Source organism: Lampris incognitus, chromosome 19, assembly GCF_029633865.1.
Source record: "Lampris incognitus isolate fLamInc1 chromosome 19, fLamInc1.hap2, whole genome shotgun sequence".
Lineage (NCBI taxonomy): Eukaryota > Metazoa > Chordata > Actinopteri > Lampriformes > Lampridae > Lampris > Lampris incognitus.
The window spans coordinates 40,206,183-40,226,082 of NC_079229.1; the positions used below are offsets into that span (position 1 = coordinate 40,206,183).

Genomic DNA, 19,900 nt, shown 5'->3' on the forward strand with positions numbered 1-19,900 from the left:
CCTTTAAAATGTAGAAAGAGCTATCTGTTAATTGTATACCAACCTAAAGCGGCAAGACACTCAGTATTTCCCATCAGAAATGCCATTGCCATGGTTAGCTTGACTCCTACTAAGAATTAATCCCACAAAGAATACCATAGTAACAGACTGTCTTGGCGGTTGTCAAGCTAACCACTGCAGTGGCGTTTCTGATGGAAAGTACAGAGCTTCTTGGTGTGAAAGGACTGGATAAAATTAACGGATAGCTCATTCTACATTTGTTGTTTTTTTTTGGGTTTTTTTTTTGCTACTTTATGGGAGCTTCGAGGAAGGAGCGCATTCTGAGGGCTTAAAAAGGGGGAACATTTCAGAAATCCACCAGTTTTATCCAGACCTAAACCTTAGTCCTAACCCTTACCCTAAAAACATTAAATTGCAATAGCAGACTACTTCAAAAAAAGAGAAGCTTATATTACTCTAAACCCCATCAATAACTTTTCAAAATTAAAGCAGGGTAAACTAATCAAGATGGGAGGTGAATTGTAAAGAAGAAACATCCAAATTTACCGTATCCTTAATCCATCAAACTCTATCCACATCACTAACCCCATTTCTGGGGATATATCTAAGCCAGCACTGGCGGAGGCACTCTGGTGACACGCGCTGGCCCAGCATTCAACCCTTAACTTTCACTCCGAGAAGCTCAATATTATCCATCAGAAATGCCATTGCCGTGGTTAGCTTGGCTACTGCGAAGAGTTGGTCTCTGTTGCGCTGGTATCCTCTCTGCGATTGTCTGCCAGAGCTGATAAAACCCTTACACTAAGCGAAACATATAGAAAGAAACGTCCATTAATTTTATCCAAGACTTTCACTCCGAGAAGCTTGGTACTTAACATCAGAAATGCCATTGCCGTGATTAGCTTGGCTACTACGAAGAGTTAGTCTCTGTTACTGTGGTATTCTCTGTGCGATTGTCTGTCTGAGCTGATAAAACCCTTAAACTAAGCGAAACATAGAAAGAGCCGTCCACTAATTTTATCCAAGACTTTCACTCCGAGAAGCTTGGTACTTTTCATCAGAAATGCCATTGCTGTGGTTAGCTTGGCTACTGCTAAGAGTTATTCTCTGTTGTGGTATTTTTTTTTTGTGGGATTGTCTGCTTGAGCAGATAAGCCCTAACCCAAACCTTATGTCAAGTGAAACATGTAGAAAGCTCTCTTTGTTAATTTTATGCAAAACTTTTATTCTGAAAAGCTCAGTACTTTCCATCAGAAATACCATTGCCGTGGTTAGCTTGGCTACTGCGACGAGTTGATGTCTTGCTGTGGTATTCTCTGTAGGATTGTGTGCCAAAGCAGATGAAACCCTTGCCCCAACCCTAATCGAAAGATATAGAGCCATCCGTTACGTTCAGCCGAACCTAATCCTATTTTCGGGGATAAGTTCTTTAGTTTTATCGTGAGAAATGTTTTTCTAAAGTGAGTCCCGCCACCCACGATGATGAGCTGGGGTGCTTCTTCCTGAGCGCTAAGCGGGTACAGAGAAGTGGTTTAATCACAAGCTCTGTGCTTTAGATGATGTTCAATGTTCCTTTCATGGGAGCATCAAGAGAAGGAGCATGTTCTGAGTGGTAAAAAGGACAAAAGTGCAGAAATTCATCAATTTGATCTAACCCTACACCTTAGTTTTAACTCTTAAAACATTAAATTGCAATTGCAGAAAAGTTCAATTTAAAAAAAACAAAACAAACAAAAAACACTTGTATTGTTTCAAACCCCACCAACAACTTTTCAAGTTTAAAACGGGATAAAGTAATCAAGATATAAGACAATGGGAGATCAGTTGTAACGACTAAACACCCAAATTTCCCCTAGACTTAACCAATCAAACTCTATCCCTAACCCTAATCCTTGGGGTATTTCTAATCCAGCTCTTGGGCATTGGCGGAGGTGCTCAGTTGACATGTGTTGGCTCTGGCATTCAACCCTAACCATAAAGTTAACCTAGTATTTTCAATCTGAAATGCCCTTGCCGTGGTTAGCTTGGCTACTGCGAAGAGTTGGTCTCTGTTGCTGTGGTATTCTCTGTGCGATTGACTGCCTGAGCTGATAAAACTGTAACGGTAAGCGAAACATGTAGAAAGAGCCGTCCATTAATTTTATCCAAAACTTTCACTCCGAGAAGCTTGGTACTTTCCATCAGCAATGCCATTGCCGTGGTTAGCTTGGCTACTGCGAAGAGTTGGTCTCTGTTGCTGTGGTATTCTCTGTGCGATTGTCTGCCTGAGCTGCTAAAATCCTTATACTAACTGAAATATGTTGAAAGAGCCGTTCAGTATTTTTATTCAAAATTTTTACGAGTACCTCTATTTTCCATCATAAATGCCATTGCCGTGGTTAGCTTGGCTACAAGTAAGAGTTGGTCTCTGTTGCTATGGTATTCTCTGTGCGATTATCTGCTAAAACAGGTAACACACTTACCCTAACCCAACCAAAACATGTAGGAAGAGCCATCCGTTAATTTTGTCCAAAACTTTAACTCCAAGATGCTCGGTTTTTTTCTTCAAAAATGTCATTGCCGTAGTTACCTTTGCTACCACGAAGAGTTAGTCTCTGTCGCTATTGTTTGAGGGATTGTCCGCCTAAACAGATAAAACCCTTACTCTAAGCTAAACATTTAGAAAGCACTCTGTTAATTTCATCCAAAATTTTCAGTCCGAGAAGCCCGGTTCTTTCCTTCAGAAATGCCATTGCCGTGGGTAGCTTCACTACTGTGAAGAGTTAGTCTCTGTTGCGGTGGTATTCTCTGTTCGATTGTCTGCCTGAGCAGATAGTGCCCTTACAACTAAGCGAAATATATAGAAAAAGCCGTCCAGTAATTTTATCCAAAACTTTTGCTATGAGTAGCTTGGTACTTTCCATCAGAAATTCCATTTTCGTAGTTAGCTTGGCTACAATGAAGGGTTAGTTTCTGTTGCTGTTGTATTTCTGCGATTGTCTGCTTAAACAGGTAACGCACTTACCCTAACCCAACCAAAGCATGTAGGAAGAGCTGTCCGTTAATTTTATCCAAAAACATTCACTCCAAGAAGCTCGGTTCTTTGCTTCAGAAATTCCATTGCCGTGGTTAGCTTGGCTACCACGAAGAGTTAGTCTCTGTTGCTGTGGTATTCTCTGTGCGATTGTCTGCCTGAGCTGATAAAACCCTTACACTAAGTGAAACATAGAAAGCCGTCCCTTAATTTTATCCAAGACTTTCACTCTGAGAAGCTTGGAACTTTCCATCAGAAATGCCATTGCCGTGGTTAGCTTGGCTACTGCGAAGAGTTCGTCTCTGTTGCTGTGGAATTCTCTGTGCGATTGTCTGACTGAGCTGATAAAACCCTTATGCTAAGCGAAAAATAGAAAGGGCCGTCCATTAATTTTATCCAAGACTTTCACTCCAAGAAGCTTGGTGCTTTCCATCAGAATTGCCGTGGTTAGCTTGGCTACTGCGAAGAGTTCGTCTCTGTTGCTGTGGTATTCTCTGTGCGATTGTCTGCCTGAGCTGATAAAACCCTTACACTAAGCGAAACATATGGAAAGAGTCTTCCATTAATTTTATCCAAGACTTTCACTCCGAGAAGCTTGTTACTTTCCATCAGAAATGCCATTGCCGTGGTTAGTTTGGCTACTGCGAAGAGTTAGTCTCTGTTGCTGTGCGATTGTCTGCCTGAGCTGATAAAACCCTTACACTAAGCGAAACATAGAAAGGGCCGTCCCTTAATTTTATCCAAGACTTAAACTCTGAGAAGCTTGTTACTTTCCATCAGAAATGCCATTGCCGTGGTTAGCTTGGCTACTGCGAAGAGTTAGTCTCTGTTGCTGTTCGATTTTCTGCCTGAGCTGATAAAACCCTTACACTAAGCGAAACATATAGAAAGAGCCGTCCATTAATTTTATCCAAGACTTTCACTCCGAGAAGCTTGGTACTTTCCATCGGAATTGCCGTGGTTAGCTTGGCTACTGCGAAGAGTTCGTCTCTGTTTCTGTGGTATTCTCTGTGCGATTGTCTGCCTGAGCTGATAAAACCCTTACACTAAGCGAAACATATAAAAAGAGCCGTCCATTAATTCTATCCAAGACTTTCACTCCGAGAAGCTTGGTACTTTCCATCAGAAATACTATTGCCGTGGTTAGCTTGGCTACTGCGAAGAGTTCGTCTCTGTTGCTGTGGTATTCTTTGTGCGATTGTCTGCCTGAGCTGATAATACCCTTACCCAAAGCGAAACATAGAAAGAGCCGTCCAGTAATTTTATCTAAAACTTTCGCTTCGAGAAACTTGGTCCTTCCATCAGAAAGGCCATTGCTGTGGTTAGCTTGGCTACTGCGAAGAGTTCGTCTCTGTTGCTGTGGTATTCTCTGTGCGATTGTCTGCCTGAGCTGATAAAACCCTTACACTAAGCGAAACATATAGAAAGAAACGTCCATTAATTTTATCCAAGACTTTCACTCCGAGAAGCTTGGTGCTTTCCATCAGAAATGCCATTGCCGTGATTAGCTTGGCTACTGCGAAGACTTGTTCTCTGTTGCTGTGGTATTCTCTTTGCGATTGTCTGCCTCAGCTGATAAAACCCTTACACTAAGCGAAACATATAAAAAGAGTCGTCCATTAATTCTATCCTAGACTTTCACTCCGAGAAGCTTGGTACTTTCCATCAGAAATGCCATTGCCGTGGTTAGCTTGGCTACTGCGAAGAATTCGTCTCTGTTGCTGTGCGATTGTCTGCCTGAGCTGATAAAACCCTTACACTAAGCGAAACATATAGAAAGAAACGTCCATTAATTTTATCCAAGACTTTCACTCCGAGAAGCTTGGTGCTTTCCATCAGAAATGCCATTGCCGTGATTAGCTTCGCTACTGCGAAGACTTGTTCTCTGTTGCTGTGGTATTCTCTTTGCGATTGTCTGCTTGAGCTGATAAAACCCTTACACTAAGCGAAACATAAAGAGCCGTCCAGTAATTTTATCTAAAACTTTCGCTTCGAGAAGCTTGGTCCTTCCATCAGAAATGCCATTGCGGTGGTTAGCTTGGCTACTGCGAAGAGTTAGTTTCTGTTGCTGTGGTATTCTCTGTGCGATTGTCTGCCTGAGCTGATAAAACCCTTGCACTAATCGAAACATAGAAAGGGCCGTCCCTTAATTTTATCCAAGACTTTCACTCTGAGAAGCTTGGTACTTTCCATCAGAAATGCCATTGCCGTGGTTAGCATTGGCTACTGCGAAGAGTTAATCTCTGTTGCTGTGCGATTGTCTGCCTGAGCTGATGAAACCCTTACACTAAGCGAAACATATAAAAAGAGCCGTCCATTAATTCTATCCTAGACTTTCACTCCGAGAAGCTTGGTACTTTCCATCAGAAATTCTATTGGCGTGGTTAGCTTGGCTACTGCAGAGAGTTAGTCTATGTTGCTGTGGTATTCTCTGTGCGATTGTCTGCCTGAGCTGATAAAACCCTTACACTAAGCGAAACATAAAGAGCCGTCCAGTAATTTTATCTAAAACTTTCGCTTCGAGAAGCTTAGTACTTTCCATCAGAAAGGCCATTGCTGTGGTTAGCTTGGCTACTGCGAAGAGTTCGTCTCTGTTGCTGTGGTATTCTCTGTGCGATTTGTCTGCCTGAGCTGATAAAACCCTTACACTAAGCGAAACCTATAGAAAGAAACGACCATTAATTTTATCCAAGACTTTCACTCCGAGAAGCTTAGTACTTTCCATCAGAAATGCTATTGCCGTGCTTAGCTTGGCTACTGCGAAGAGTTCGTCTCTGTTGCTGTGGTATTCTTTGTGCGATTGTCTGCCTGAGCTGATAAAACCCTTGCACAAAGCGAAACATAGGGCCGTCCCTTAATTTTATCCAAGACTTTCACTCTGAGAAGCTTGGTACTTTCCATCAGAAATGCCAATGCCGTGGTTAGCTTGGCTACTGCGAAGAATTCGTCTCTGTTGCTGTGCGATTGTCTGCCTGAGCTGATAAAACCCTTACACTAAGCGAAACGTATAGAAAGAAACGTCCATTAATTTTATCCAAGACTTTCACTCCGAGAAGCTTGGTGCTTTCCATCAGAAATGCCATTGCCGTGATTAGCTTGGCTACTGCGAAGACTTGTTCTCTGTTGCTGTGGTATTCTCTTTGCGATTGTCTGCCTGAGCTGATAAAACCCTTACACTAAGCGAAACATAAAGAGCCGTCCAGTAATTTTATCTAAAACTTTCGCTTCGAGAAGCTTGGTCCTTCCATCAGAAATGCCATTGCGGTGGTTAGCTTGGCTACTGCGAAGAGTTAGTTTCTGTTGCTGTGGTATTCTCTGTGCGATTGTCTGCCTGAGCTGATAAAACCCTTACACTAAGCGAAACATAGAAAGGGCCGTCCATTAATTCTATCCTAGACTTTCACTCCGAGAAGCTTGGTACTTTCCATCAGAAATTCTATTGGCGTGGTTAGCTTGGCTACTGCAGAGAGTTAGTCTCTGTTGCTGTGGTATTCTCTGTGCGATTGTCTGCCTCAGCTGATAAAACCCTTACCCTAAGCGAAACATAGAAAGAGCCGTCCAGTAATTTTATCTAAAACTTTCGCTCCGAGAAGCTTGGTCCTTCCATCAGAAATGCCATTGCTGTGGTTAGCTTGGCTACTGCGAAGAGTTCGTCTCTGTTGCTGTGGTATTCTCTGTGCGATTGTCTGCCTGAGCTGATAAAACCCTTACACTAAGCGAAACATAAAGAGCCGTCCAGTAATTTTATCTAAAACTTTCGCTTCGAGAAGCTTGGTCCTTCCATCAGAAAGGCCATTGCTGTGGTTAGCTTGGCTACTGCGAAGAGTTCGTCTCTGTTGCTGTGGTATTCTCTGTGCGATTTGTCTGCCTGAGCTGATAAAACCCTTACACTAAGCGAAACCTATAGAAAGAAACGTCCATTAATTCTATCCTAGACTTTCACTCCGAGAAGCTTGGTACTTTCCATCAGAAATTCTATTGGCGTGGTTAGCTTGGCTACTGCAGAGAGTTAGTCTATGTTGCTGTGGTATTCTCTGTGCGATTGTCTGCCTGAGCTGATAAAACCCTTGCACTAATCGAAACATAGAAAGGGCCGTCCCTTAATTTTATCCAAGACTTTCACTCTGAGAAGCTTGGTACTTTCCATCAGAAATGCCATTGCCGTGGTTAGCATTGGCTACTGCGAAGAGTTAATCTCTGTTGCTGTGCGATTGTCTGCCTGAGCTGATGAAACCCTTACACTAAGCGAAACATATAAAAAGAGCCGTCCATTAATTCTATCCTAGACTTTCACTCCGAGAAGCTTGGTACTTTCCATCAGAAATTCTATTGGCGTGGTTAGCTTGGCTACTGCAGAGAGTTAGTCTCTGTTGCTGTGGTATTCTCTGTGCGATTGTCTGCCTCAGCTGATAAAACCCTTACCCTAAGCGAAACATAGAAAGAGCCGTCCAGTAATTTTATCTAAAACTTTCGCTCCGAGAAGCTTGGTCCTTCCATCAGAAATGCCATTGCTGTGGTTAGCTTGGCTACTGCGAAGAGTTCGTCTCTGTTGCTGTGGTATTCTCTGTGCGATTGTCTGCCTGAGCTGATAAAACCCTTACACTAAGCGAAACATAAAGAGCCGTCCAGTAATTTTATCTAAAACTTTCGCTTCGAGAAGCTTGGTCCTTCCATCAGAAAGGCCATTGCTGTGGTTAGCTTGGCTACTGCGAAGAGTTCGTCTCTGTTGCTGTGGTATTCTCTGTGCGATTTGTCTGCCTGAGCTGATAAAACCCTTACACTAAGCGAAACCTATAGAAAGAAACGTCCATTAATTCTATCCTAGACTTTCACTCCGAGAAGCTTGGTACTTTCCATCAGAAATTCTATTGGCGTGGTTAGCTTGGCTACTGCAGAGAGTTAGTCTCTGTTGCTGTGGTATTCTCTGCGATTGTCTGCCTCAGCTGATAAAACCCTTACCCTAAGCGAAACATAGAAAGAGCCGTCCAGTAATTTTATCTAAAACTTTCGCTCCGAGAAGCTTGGTCCTTCCATCAGAAATGCCATTGCTGTGGTTAGCTTGGCTACTGCGAAGAGTTCGTCTCTGTTGCTGTGGTATTCTCTGTGCGATTGTCTGCCTGAGCTGATAAAACCCTTACACTAAGCGAAACATAAAGAGCCGTCCAGTAATTTTATCTAAAACTTTCGCTTCGAGAAGCTTGGTCCTTCCATCAGAAAGGCCATTGCTGTGGTTAGCTTGGCTACTGCGAAGAGTTCGTCTCTGTTGCTGTAGTATTCTCTGTGCGATTTGTCTGCCTGAGTTGATAAAACCCTTACACTAAGCGAAACCTATAGAAAGAAACGTCCATTAATTTTATCCAAGACTTTCACTCCGAGAAGCTTAGTACTTTCCATCAGAAATACTATTGCCGTGCTTAGCTTGGCTACTGCGAAGAGTTCGTCTCTGTTGCTGTGGTATTCTCTGTGCGATTGTCTGCCTGAGCTGATAAAACCCTTACACTAAGCGAAACATGGAAAGAGCCGTCCATTAATTTTATCCAAGACTTTCACTCCGAGAACCTTGGTACTTTCCATCAGAAATGCCATTGCCGTGGTTAACTTGGCTACTGCGAAGAGTTCGTCTCTGTTGCTGTGGTATTCTCTGTGCGATTGTCTGCCTGAGCTGATAAAACCCTTACACTAAGCGAAACATAGAAAGGGCCGTCCCTTAATTTTATCCAAGACTTTCACTCCGAGAAGCTTGGTACTTTCCATCAGAAATGCCATTGCTGTGGTTAGCTTGGCTACTGCGAAGAGTTCGTCTCTGTTGCTGTAGTATTCTCTGTGCGATTTGTCTGCCTGAGTTGATAAAACCCTTACACTAAGCGAAACCTATAGAAAGAAACGTCCATTAATTTTATCCAAGACTTTCACTCCGAGAAGCTTAGTACTTTCCATCAGAAATACTATTGCCGTGCTTAGCTTGGCTACTGCGAAGAGTTCGTCTCTGTTGCTGTGGTATTCTTTGTGCGATTGTCTGCCTGAGCTGATAAAACCCTTGCACTAAGCGAAACATAGGGCCGTCCTTTAATTTTATCCAAGACTTTCACTCTGAGAAGCTTGGTACTTTCCATCAGAAATGCCATTGCCGTGGTTAGCTTGGCTACTGCGAAGAATTCGTCTCTGTTGCTGTGCGATTGTCTGCCTGAGCTGATAAAACCCTTACACTAAGCGAAACATATAGAAAGAAACGTCCATTAATTTTATCCAAGACTTTCACTCCGAGAAGCTTGGTGCTTTCCATCAGAAATGCCATTGCGGTGGTTAGCTTGGCTACTGCGAAGAGTTAGTTTCTGTTGCTGTGGTATTCTCTGTGCGATTGTCTGCCTGAGCTGATAAAACCCTTGCACTAATCGAAACATAGAAAGGGCCGTCCCTTAATTTTATCCAAGACTTTCACTCTGAGAAGCTTGGTACTTTCCATCAGAAATGCCATTGCCGTGGTTAGCATTGGCTACTGCGAAGAGTTAATCTCTGTTGCTGTGCGATTGTCTGCCTGAGCTGATGAAACCCTTACACTAAGCGAAACATATAAAAAGAGCCGTCCATTAATTCTATCCTAGACTTTCACTCCGAGAAGCTTGGTACTTTCCATCAGAAATTCTATTGGCGTGGTTAGCTTGGCTACTGCAGAGAGTTAGTCTATGTTGCTGTGGTATTCTCTGTGCGATTGTCTGCCTCAGCTGATAAAACCCTTACCCTAAGCGAAACATAGAAAGAGCCGTCCAGTAATTTTATCTAAAGCTTTCGCTCCGAGAAGCTTGGTCCTTCCATCAGAAATGCCATTGCTGTGGTTAGCTTGGCTACTGCGAAGAGTTCGTCTCTGTTGCTGTGGTATTCTCTGTGCGATTGTCTGCCTGAGCTGATAAAACCCTTACACTAAGCGTAACATAAAGAGCCGTCCAGTAATTTTATCTAAAACTTTCGCTTCGAGAAGCTTAGTACTTTCCATCAGAAAGGCCATTGCTGTGGTTAGCTTGGCTACTGCGAAGAGTTCGTCTCTGTTGCTGTGGTATTCTCTGTGCGATTTGTCTGCCTGAGCTGATAAAACCCTTACACTAAGCGTAACCTATAGAAAGAAACGTCCATTAATTTTATCCAAGACTTTCACTCCGAGAAGCTTAGTACTTTCCATCAGAAATACTATTGCCGTGCTTAGCTTGGCTACTGCGAAGAGTTCGTCTCTGTTGCTGTGGTATTCTTTGTGCGATTGTCTGCCTGAGCTGATAAAACCCTTGCACTAAGCGAAACATAGGGCCGTCCCTTAATTTTATCCAAGACTTTCACTCTGAGAAGCTTGGTACTTTCCATCAGAAATGCCAATGCCGTGGTTAGCTTGGCTACTGCGAAGAATTCGTCTCTGTTGCTGTGCGATTGTCTGCCTGAGCTGATAAAACCCTTACACTAAGCGAAACGTATAGAAAGAAACGTCCATTAATTTTATCCAAGACTTTCACTCCGAGAAGCTTGGTGCTTTCCATCAGAAATGCCATTGCCGTGATTAGCTTGGCTACTGCGAAGACTTGTTCTCTGTTGCTGTGGTATTCTCTTTGCGATTGTCTGCCTGAGCTGATAAAACCCTTACACTAAGCGAAACAAAGAGCCGTCCAGTAATTTTATCTAAAACTTTCGCTTCGAGAAGCTTGGTCCTTCCATCAGAAATGCCATTGCGGTGGTTAGCTTGGCTACTGCGAAGAGTTAGTTTCTGTTGCTGTGGTATTCTCTGTGCGATTGTCTGCCTGAGCTGATAAAACCCTTACACTAAGCGAAACATAGAAAGGGCCGTCCATTAATTCTATCCTAGACCTTCACTCCGAGAAGCTTGGTACTTTCCATCAGAAATTCTATTGGCGTGGTTAGCTTGGCTACTGCAGAGAGTTAGTCTCTGTTGCTGTGGTATTCTCTGTGCGATTGTCTGCCTCAGCTGATAAAACCCTTACCCTAAGCGAAACATAGAAAGAGCCGTCCAGTAATTTTATCTAAAACTTTCGCTCCGAGAAGCTTGGTCCTTCCATCAGAAATGCCATTGCTGTGGTTAACTTGGCTACTGCGAAGAGTTCGTCTCTGTTGCTGTGGTATTCTCTGTGCGATTGTCTGCCTGAGCTGATAAAACCCTTACACTAAGCGAAACATAAAGAGCCGTCCAGTAATTTTATCTAAAACTTTCGCTTCGAGAAGCTTGGTCCTTCCATCAGAAAGGCCATTGCTGTGGTTAGCTTGGCTACTGCGAAGAGTTCGTCTCTGTTGCTGTGGTATTCTCTGTGCGATTTGTCTGCCTGAGCTGATAAAACCCTTACACTAAGCGAAACCTATAGAAAGAAACGTCCATTAATTTTATCCAAGACTTTCACTCCGAGAAGCTTAGTACTTTCCATCAGAAATACTATTGCCGTGCTTAGCTTGGCTACTGCGAAGAGTTCGTCTCTGTTGCTGTGGTATTCTTTGTGCGATTGTCTGCCTGAGCTGATAAAACCCTTGCATTAAGCGAAACATATAGAAAGAAACGTCCATTAATTTTATCCAAGACTTTCACTCCGAGAAGCTTGGTGCTTTCCATCAGAAATGCCATTGCCGTGATTAGCTTGGCTACTGCGAAGACTTGTTCTCTGTTGCTGTGGTATTCTCTTTGCGATTGTCTGCCTGAGCTGATAAAACCCTTACACTAAGCGAAACATAAAGAGCCGTCCAGTAATTTTATCTAAAACTTTCGCTTCGAGAAGCTTGGTCCTTCCATCAGAAATGCCATTGCGGTGGTTAGCTTGGCTACTGCGAAGAGTTAGTTTCTGTTGCTGTGGTATTCTCTGTGCGATTGTCTGCCTGAGCTGATAAAACCCTTGCACTAATCGAAACATAGAAAGGGCCGTCCCTTAATTTTATCCAAGACTTTCACTCTGAGAAGCTTGGTACTTTCCATCAGAAATGCCATTGCCGTGGTTAGCATTGGCTACTGCGAAGAGTTAATCTCTGTTGCTGTGCGATTGTCTGCCTGAGCTGATGAAACCCTTACACTAAGCGAAACATATAAAAAGAGCCGTCCATTAATTCTATCCTAGACTTTCACTCCGAGAAGCTTTGTACTTTCCATCAGAAATTCTATTGGCGTGGTTAGCTTGGCTACTGCAGAGAGTTAGTCTATGTTGCTGTGGTATTCTCTGTGCGATTGTCTGCCTCAGCTGATAAAACCCTTACCCTAAGCGAAACATAGAAAGAGCCGTCCAGTAATTTTATCTAAAACTTTCGCTCCGAGAAGCTTGGTCCTTCCATCAGAAATGCCATTGCTGTGGTTAGCTTGGCTACTGCGAAGAGTTCGTCTCTGTTGCTGTGGTATTCTCTGTGCGATTGTCTACCTGAGCTGATAAAACCCTTACACTAAGCGAAACATAAAGAGCCGTCCAGTAATTTTATCTAAAACTTTCGCTTCGAGAAGCTTGGTCCTTCCATCAGAAATGCCATTGCCGTGGTTAGCTTGGCTACTGCGAAGAATTCGTCTCTGTTGCTGTGCGATTGTCTGCCTGAGCTGATAAAACCCTTACACTAAGCGAAACATATAGAAAGAAACGTCCATTAATTTTATCCAAGACTTTCACTCCGAGAAGCTTGGTGCTTTCCATCAGAAATGCCATTGCCGTGATTAGCTTGGCTACTGCGAAGACTTGTTCTCTGTTGCTGTGGTATTCTCTTTGCGATTGTCTGCCTGAGCTGATAAAACCCTTACACTAAGCGAAACATAAAGAGCCGTCCAGTAATTTTATCTAAAACTTTCGCTTCGAGAAGCTTGGTCCTTCCATCAGAAATACTATTGCCGTGCTTAGCTTGGCTACTGCGAAGAGTTCGTCTCTGTTGCTGTGGTATTCTCTGTGCGATTGTCTGCCTCAGCTGATAAAACCCTTGCACTAATCGAAACATAGAATAGGCCGTCCCTTAATTTTATCCAAGACTTTCACTCTGAGATGCTTGGTACTTTCCATCAGAAATGCCATTGCCGTGGTTAGCATTGGCTACTGCGAAGAGTTAATCTCTGTTGCTGTGCGATTGTCTGCCTGAGCTGATGAAACCCTTACACTAAGCGAAACATATAAAAAGAGCCGTCCATTAATTCTATCCTAGACTTTCACTCCGAGAAGCTTGGTACTTTCCATCAGAAATTCTATTGGCGTGGTTAGCTTGGCTACTGCAGAGAGTTAGTCTATGTTGCTGTGGTATTCTCTGTGCGATTGTCTGCCTGAGCTGATGAAACCCTTACACTAAGCGAAACATATAAAAAGAGCCGTCCATTAATTTTATCCAAGACTTTCACTCCGAGAAGCTTAGTACTTTCCATCAGAAATACTATTGCCGTGCTTAGCTTGGCTACTGCGAAGAGTTCGTCTCTGTTGCTGTGGTATTCTTTGTGCGATTGTCTGCCTGAGCTGATAAAACCCTTGCACTAAGCGAAACATAGGGCCGTCCCTTAATTTTATCCAAGACTTTCACTCTGAGAAGCTTGGTACTTTCCATCAGAAATGCCATTGTCGTGGTTAGCTTGGCTACTGCGAAGAATTCGTCTCTGTTGCTGTGCGATTGTCTGCCTGAGCTGATAAAACCCTTACACTAAGCGAAACATATAGAAAGAAACGTCCATTAATTTTATCCAAGACTTTCACTCCGAGAAGCTTGGTGCTTTCCATCAGAAATGCCATTGCCGTGATTAGCTTGGCTACTGCGAAGACTTGTTCTCTGTTGCTGTGGTATTCTCTTTGCGATTGTCTGCCTGAGCTGATAAAACCCTTACACTAAGCGAAACATATAAAAAGAAACGTCCATTAATTTTATCCAAGACTTTCACTCCGAGGAGCTTGGTACTTTCCATCAGAAATGCCATTGCCGTTGTTAGCTTGGCTACTGCGAAGAGTTAGTCTCTGTTGCTCTGGTATTCTCTGTCCGATTGTCTGCCTGAGCTGATAAAACCCATACCTTAAGCGAAACATGTAGAAAGAGCCATCTTGTTCTACATTTTCAGTCAGGGTTTGTGTAGGGTTATTGGTCAGCAACAGAGACTGTTTGCTTGTGCAGATAAAACCCTTATACTAAACCTATCCCAACCCTTTAAAATGTAGAAAGAGCCATCTGTTAATTGTATACAAACCTAAAGCTCCAAGACACTCAGGATTTCCCATCAGAAATGCCATTGCCGTGGTTAGCTTGACTCCTGCTAAGAATTAATCCCACAAAGAATACGATAGTAACAGAGACTGTCTTGGCGGTTGCCAAGCTAACCACTGTAGTGGCGTTTCTGATGGAAAGTACAGAGCTTCTCGGTGTGAAAGGTTTGGATAAAATTAAGATAGCTCATTCTAGATTTGTTGTTTTTTTTTTTTTGATCCTTTATGGGAGCTTCGAGGAAGGAGCGCATTCTGAGGGGTTAAAAAGGGGGAACATTCAGAAATCCACCAGTTTTAACCAGACCTAAACCTTAGTCCTAACCCTTACCCTAAAAACATTAAATTGCAATAGCAGACTACTTCAAAAAAAAGAGAAGAAGCTTATTACTCTAAACCCCACCAATAACTTTTCAAGCTTAAAGCAGGGTAAACTAATCAAGATGGGAGGTGAATTGTAAAGAAGAAACATCCAAATTTACCGTATCCTTAATCCATCAAACTCTATCCACATCCCTAATTCTGGGGATATCTCTAAACCAGCACTGGCGGAGGCATTCTGGTGAGACGCGCTGGCCCGGGCATTCAACCTTCACTCCGAGAAGCTCAATATTATCCATCAGAAATGCCATTGCTGTGGTTAGCTTGGCTACTGCGAAGAGTTCGTCTCTGTTGCTGTGGTATTCTCTGTGCGATTGTCTGCCTGAGCTGATAAAACCCTTACACTAAGCGAAACATGGAAAGAGCCGTCCATTAATTTTATCCAAGACTTTCACTCCGAGAACCTTGGTACTTTCCATCAGAAATGCCATTGCCGTGGTTAACTTGGCTACTGCGAAGAGTTCGTCTCTGTTGCTGTGGTATTCTCTGTGCGATTGTCTGCCTGAGCTGATAAAACCCTTACACTAAGCGAAACATAGAAAGGGCCGTCCCTTAATTTTATCCAAGACTTTCACTCCGAGAAGCTTGGTACTTTCCATCAGAAATGCCATTGCTGTGGTTAGCTTGGCTACTGCGAAGAGTTCGTCTCTGTTGCTGTAGTATTCTCTGTGCGATTTGTCTGCCTGAGTTGATAAAACCCTTACACTAAGCGAAACCTATAGAAAGAAACGTCCATTAATTTTATCCAAGACTTTCACCCCGAGAAGCTTAGTACTTTCCATCAGAAATACTATTGCCGTGCTTAGCTTGGCTACTGCGAAGAGTTCGTCTCTGTTGCTGTGGTATTCTCTGTGCGATTGTCTGCCTCAGCTGATAAAACCCTTACCCTAAGCGAAACATAGAAAGAGCCGTCCAGTAATTTTATCTAAAACTTTCGCTCCGAGAAGCTTGGTCCTTCCATCAGAAATGCCATTGCTGTGGTTAGCTTGGCTACTGCGAAGAGTTCGTCTCTGTTGCTGTGGTATTCTCTGTGCGATTGTCTACCTGAGCTGATAAAACCCTTACACTAAGCGAAACATAAAGAGCCGTCCAGTAATTTTATCTAAAACTTTCGCTTCGAGAAGCTTGGTCCTTCCATCAGAAATGCCATTGCCGTGGTTAGCTTGGCTACTGCGAAGAATTCGTCTCTGTTGCTGTGCGATTGTCTGCCTGAGCTGATAAAACCCTTACACTAAGCGAAACATATAGAAAGAAACGTCCATTAATTTTATCCAAGACTTTCACTCCGAGAAGCTTGGTGCTTTCCATCAGAAATGCCATTGCCGTGATTAGCTTGGCTACTGCGAAGACTTGTTCTCTGTTGCTGTGGTATTCTCTTTGCGATTGTCTGCCTGAGCTGATAAAACCCTTACACTAAGCGAAACATAAAGAGCCGTCCAGTAATTTTATCTAAAACTTTCGCTTCGAGAAGCTTGGTCCTTCCATCAGAAATACTATTGCCGTGCTTAGCTTGGCTACTGCGAAGAGTTCGTCTCTGTTGCTGTGGTATTCTCTGTGCGATTGTCTGCCTCAGCTGATAAAACCCTTGCACTAATCGAAACATAGAATAGGCCGTCCCTTAATTTTATCCAAGACTTTCACTCTGAGATGCTTGGTACTTTCCATCAGAAATGCCATTGCCGTGGTTAGCATTGGCTACTGCGAAGAGTTAATCTCTGTTGCTGTGCGATTGTCTGCCTGAGCTGATGAAACCCTTACACTAAGCGAAACATATAAAAAGAGCCGTCCATTAATTCTATCCTAGACTTTCACTCCGAGAAGCTTGGTACTTTCCATCAGAAATTCTATTGGCGTGGTTAGCTTGGCTACTGCAGAGAGTTAGTCTATGTTGCTGTGGTATTCTCTGTGCGATTGTCTGCCTGAGCTGATGAAACCCTTACACTAAGCGAAACATATAAAAAGAGCCGTCCATTAATTTTATCCAAGACTTTCACTCCGAGAAGCTTAGTACTTTCCATCAGAAATACTATTGCCGTGCTTAGCTTGGCTACTGCGAAGAGTTCGTCTCTGTTGCTGTGGTATTCTTTGTGCGATTGTCTGCCTGAGCTGATAAAACCCTTGCACTAAGCGAAACATAGGGCCGTCCCTTAATTTTATCCAAGACTTTCACTCTGAGAAGCTTGGTACTTTCCATCAGAAATGCCATTGCCGTGGTTAGCTTGGCTACTGCGAAGAATTCGTCTCTGTTGCTGTGCGATTGTCTGCCTGAGCTGATAAAACCCTTACACTAAGCGAAACATATAGAAAGAAACGTCCATTAATTTTATCCAAGACTTTCACTCCGAGAAGCTTGGTGCTTTCCATCAGAAATGCCATTGCCGTGATTAGCTTGGCTACTGCGAAGACTTGTTCTCTGTTGCTGTGGTATTCTCTTTGCGATTGTCTGCCTGAGCTGATAAAACCCTTACACTAAGCGAAACATATAAAAAGAAACGTCCATTAATTTTATCCAAGACTTTCACTCCGAGGAGCTTGGTACTTTCCATCAGAAATGCCATTGCCGTTGTTAGCTTGGCTACTGCGAAGAGTTAGTCTCTGTTGCTCTGGTATTCTCTGTCCGATTGTCTGCCTGAGCTGATAAAACCCATACCTTAAGCGAAACATGTAGAAAGAGCCATCTTGTTCTACATTTTCAGTCAGGGTTTGTGTAGGGTTATTGGTCAGCAACAGAGACTGTTTGCTTGTGCAGATAAAACCCTTATACTAAACCTATCCCAACCCTTTAAAATGTAGAAAGAGCCATCTGTTAATTGTATACAAACCTAAAGCTCCAAGACACTCAGGATTTCCCATCAGAAATGCCATTGCCGTGGTTAGCTTGACTCCTGCTAAGAATTAATCCCACAAAGAATACGATAGTAACAGAGACTGTCTTGGCGGTTGCCAAGCTAACCACTGTAGTGGCGTTTCTGATGGAAAGTACAGAGCTTCTCGGTGTGAAAGGTTTGGATAAAATTAAGATAGCTCATTCTAGATTTGTTGTTTTTTTTTTTTTGATCCTTTATGGGAGCTTCGAGGAAGGAGCGCATTCTGAGGGGTTAAAAAGGGGGAACATTCAGAAATCCACCAGTTTTAACCAGACCTAAACCTTAGTCCTAACCCTTACCCTAAAAACATTAAATTGCAATAGCAGACTACTTCAAAAAAAAGAGAAGAAGCTTATTACTCTAAACCCCACCAATAACTTTTCAAGCTTAAAGCAGGGTAAACTAATCAAGATGGGAGGTGAATTGTAAAGAAGAAACATCCAAATTTACCGTATCCTTAATCCATCAAACTCTATCCACATCCCTAATTCTGGGGATATCTCTAAACCAGCACTGGCGGAGGCATTCTGGTGAGACGCGCTGGCCCGGGCATTCAACCTTCACTCCGAGAAGCTCAATATTATCCATCAGAAATGCCATTGCTGTGGTTAGCTTGGCTACTGCGAAGAGTTCGTCTCTGTTGCTGTGGTATTCTCTGTGCGATTGTCTGCCTGAGCTGATAAAACCCTTACACTAAGCGAAACATGGAAAGAGCCGTCCATTAATTTTATCCAAGACTTTCACTCCGAGAACCTTGGTACTTTCCATCAGAAATGCCATTGCCGTGGTTAACTTGGCTACTGCGAAGAGTTCGTCTCTGTTGCTGTGGTATTCTCTGTGCGATTGTCTGCCTGAGCTGATAAAACCCTTACACTAAGCGAAACATAGAAAGGGCCGTCCCTTAATTTTATCCAAGACTTTCACTCCGAGAAGCTTGGTACTTTCCATCAGAAATGCCATTGCTGTGGTTAGCTTGGCTACTGCGAAGAGTTCGTCTCTGTTGCTGTAGTATTCTCTGTGCGATTTGTCTGCCTGAGTTGATAAAACCCTTACACTAAGCGAAACCTATAGAAAGAAACGTCCATTAATTTTATCCAAGACTTTCACCCCGAGAAGCTTAGTACTTTCCATCAGAAATACTATTGCCGTGCTTAGCTTGGCTACTGCGAAGAGTTCGTCTCTGTTGCTGTGGTATTCTTTGTGCGATTGTCTGCCTGAGCTGATAAAACCCTTGCATTAAGCGAAACATAGGGCCGTCCCTTAATTTTATCCAAGACTTTCAGTGAGAAGCTTGGTACTTTCCATCAGAAATGCCATTGCCGTGGTTAGCTTGGCTACTGCGAAGAATTCGTCTCTGTTGCTGTGCGATTGTCTGCCTGAGCTGATAAAACCCTTACACTAAGCGAAACATATAGAAAGAAACGTCCATTAATTTTATCCAAGACTTTCACTCCGAGAAGCTTGGTGCTTTCCATCAGAAATGCCATTGCCGTGATTAGCTTGGCTACTGCGAAGACTTGTTCTCTGTTGCTGTGGTATTCTCTTTGCGATTGTCTGCCTGAGCTGATAAAACCCTTACACTAAGCGAAACATAAAGAGCCGTCCAGTAATTTTATCTAAAACTTTCGCTTCGAGAAGCTTGGTCCTTCCATCAGAAATGCCATTGCGGTGGTTAGCTTGGCTACTGCGAAGAGTTAGTTTCTGTTGCTGTGGTATTCTCTGTGCGATTGTCTGCCTGAGCTGATAAAACCCTTGCACTAATCGAAACATAGAAAGGGCCGTCCCTTAATTTTATCCAAGACTTTCACTCTGAGAAGCTTGGTACTTTCCATCAGAAATGCCATTGCCGTGGTTAGCATTGGCTACTGCGAAGAGTTAATCTCTGTTGCTGTGCGATTGTCTGCCTGAGCTGATGAAACCCTTACACTAAGCGAAACATATAAAAAGAGCCGTCCATTAATTCTATCCTAGACTTTCACTCCGAGAAGCTTTGTACTTTCCATCAGAAATTCTATTGGCGTGGTTAGCTTGGCTACTGCAGAGAGTTAGTCTATGTTGCTGTGGTATTCTCTGTGCGATTGTCTGCCTCAGCTGATAAAACCCTTACCCTAAGCGAAACATAGAAAGAGCCGTCCAGTAATTTTATCTAAAACTTTCGCTCCGAGAAGCTTGGTCCTTCCATCAGAAATGCCATTGCTGTGGTTAGCTTGGCTACTGCGAAGAGTTCGTCTCTGTTGCTGTGGTATTCTCTGTGCGATTGTCTGCCTGAGCTGATAAAACCCTTACACTAAGCGAAACATAAAGAGCCGTCCAGTAATTTTATCTAAAACTTTCGCTTCGAGAAGCTTGGTCCTTCCATCAGAAATGCCATTGCCGTGGTTAGCTTGGCTACTGCGAAGAATTCGTCTCTGTTGCTGTGCGATTGTCTGCCTGAGCTGATAAAACCCTTACACTAAGCGAAA

General features: G+C 43.1%; 1 non-coding gene across 1 annotated transcript; it reads left to right on the plus strand.

Annotated features, from left to right (window-relative positions):
* The first annotated feature begins 1,402 nt into the window (after positions 1-1,402).
* LOC130130190 (small nucleolar RNA U3) lies at positions 1,403-1,614 on the plus strand. The gene has a single exon (XR_008812109.1). It is a non-coding gene; the product is annotated as a small nucleolar RNA U3 (small nucleolar RNA).
* The last annotated feature ends 18,286 nt before the right edge of the window (positions 1,615-19,900 follow it).